Source organism: Rhinopithecus bieti, unplaced genomic scaffold (genome assembly GCF_001698545.2).
Source record: "Rhinopithecus bieti isolate Rb0 unplaced genomic scaffold, ASM169854v2 scaffold_51768, whole genome shotgun sequence".
Lineage (NCBI taxonomy): Eukaryota > Metazoa > Chordata > Mammalia > Primates > Cercopithecidae > Rhinopithecus > Rhinopithecus bieti.
Window position 1 is genome coordinate 10,161 of NW_016820094.1, and position 2,381 is coordinate 12,541.

The 2,381-nt window shown below is 45.3% G+C and overlaps 1 long non-coding RNA gene across 1 annotated transcript in view; it reads left to right on the plus strand.

The window, feature by feature from the left end:
• LOC108520154 (uncharacterized) overlaps positions 1 to 1,967 on the plus strand; it is a 5,189-nt gene extending 3,222 nt beyond the window's left edge. The window contains exons 2-3 of the long non-coding RNA XR_001882838.1: positions 1,323 to 1,370; positions 1,900 to 1,967. This is a non-coding gene — a long non-coding RNA (uncharacterized LOC108520154). The remainder of the gene's footprint in view (positions 1 to 1,322; positions 1,371 to 1,899) is intronic.
• Positions 1,968 to 2,381: the final 414 nt, after the last annotated feature.

Here is a 2,381-nt window from a genome sequence, read left to right on the forward strand (position 1 = left end):
GGAGTCTCGCTCTGTCCCCCAGGCTGGAGTGCAGTGGCGCAGCCTTGGCTCACTGCAGCATCCACCTCCCTGATTCAAGCAATTCTCCTATCTCAGCCTCCTGAGTACCTGGGACTACAGGGGCCTGCCACCATGCTCGGCTAATTTTTTATTTTTATTTTTAGTAGAGACAGGGTTTCACCATGTTGACCAGAATGGTCTCAATCTCCTGACCTCATGATCCACCCGCCTTGGCCTCCCAAAGTGCTGAGATTACAGGAGTGAGCCACTGTGCCCGGCCCATTTTGGGTCTTTTATGTTAAGGTTTATATTGGGGCTGGGTGCAGTGGCTTATGCTGTAATCCCAGTACTGTGGGAAGCCAAGGTGGGAGGACTGCTTGAGCCCAGGAGTTTGAGACTAGCCTGGGCAACATGGTGAAACCTGGTCTGTACCAAAAAATGCAAAAAGTTGCCAGGTGTGGTGGTGCACACCTGTCGTCCCAGCTACTCGGGAGGCTGAAGTGGGAGGATTGCTTGAGTCTGGGAGGTCGAGGGTGCAGTGAGCCATGATCACACCAGTGCACTCCAGCCTGGGCAACAAAGTGAGAGGAAAAGAAAGAAAGGGAGAGGATGGGAGGGAAGGGAAACTCATTTCACCAGAGAGAGAAAAACGAAATGAAGCGAAGTCTCAAAGAAGTGGTTTGGCAGGAGTCTCTGTTACAACTAACTTTCGGTTATGTATTTATTTTCACCAAATAGTTATTTTCAATTCCAACCCCATTTCGACTTATTTGGCATTAAGACATACACGGTAACCCCCCATCTTTTGTGAAGATAGTCATCCAGCAAATCAGACCTTTTCCAAGAAGCAAAAACCCTTCAGAGACTTGGCCATTAAAACCCTGCGTCTGTTTCTGAGTTCCAGATGGGAACTGGATATCCTACTGTGCTTCAGTAGCTGTGAGGTCAGTGCACCCAGCTCAGATCTATGATAGCCCCAGAACAAGTGCCTGAAATTTCAAGAAAGCTGAATCTGGCACATTTATATTCTCCATGTCTGCTGCCGTTGAAATTCCAGATGGCAATTCAGGAGAATTTAAAAGTCACTTTAAAGTGCGAGGATGACAGGGAGAGAAAGGCTGGTGGAACGCCCTCTAAACTCCAGATGCTCATTCTGTGGTCAGGGAATGAGTTGGCCTGAGGTTCACATCACTGCATTGTGTGAGCACGTGCATGCTGCTGTTTGAACCCAGGCACGAAATACTTGAAGGCGATTGCGACGCCCTGACGAGGCTCTTCTCTTCCAATACTCTGCAATGTTCCCTGTTTGTTTTAACCTGTAGGAAGAAGGAGGAGTTGCGGATGATATTGCCGTTTCTAATCTGCTTTGGGTAAGCCTGACTCTAACACAGGTGTCCTCTAGATGGTGGCCAGAATTACACTTCGCGTGGGTGTACACTTCTGATCCTGGGTGGTTCCTTTGTGCACCCTCCCTGGTGCCTTTCTTATCTCCAGACCAGATGCAGCCTTTGCCCGGAGTGGAGAGCTGAGCCCGTGCCCTTAAACTATTTTTTAAATCATGTAATGAAAATACTTTTAAGAAGATGATATTTTCTGTTAAATGTTAAAACTGTCAATGAAAGTCATGATTCCTCTCTCTGTAACTAACAATCTTCTATAAATTAACTCTTTTAATTACTGCACAAAGCTGACTCAGGTATATTTACCATGCTTGTGTGGATTTATTTTAGCATCAGCATTCAAGGGAGGACTCTCTTGAAAAGAGAACTGAAATTGCAATGAGTAAATTAACATTCTGTTAGAAAAATCATTGTTTTGTCTCACCCTCCTCCATGTCCCTGCCCGGCCCTGCTCTGATAAATCTCTTTTCACCTTAAATCCCCTTGCTTTGTTCTGTAGGAACCTGTATATGCTTCTACTTATTCTCCTGCTATTCCTGCTGCCCATAAATACCTGTCTTTTGTGTTGATTAATTGGGTGAGGAAAAGCCACTCATGTTAAGGCTCACTGCAAGTTCTGAGCAGCAGGGGAAGAACTTCTGTTTAATTTGGGGAATAATTTCTTTGCTACATTTCACTGTAACAGAGGGGGATGTGTGTGTTTCAGTACTATTGTGTGTGTGTCCATGAGAGTGTGTGTGCATCTATAAGAGAATGTCTGTGTGTGTATCATTGACAGTGTGTGTTTGCGAGAGTGTATCTATGAGAGTGTGTCTGTATGAGTGTGTGTGTCTATGAAAGTGTGTGTGTATTTATGAGTGTGTTTCTGAGTGTGTATCTGTGAGAGAGTGTGTCTGTGTCTGTGAGAGTGTGTGTGTGCCCATGAGATTGTATATCTATGAATATGTGTGCTGAGTGTGTATCTATGAGAGTGTGTGTATG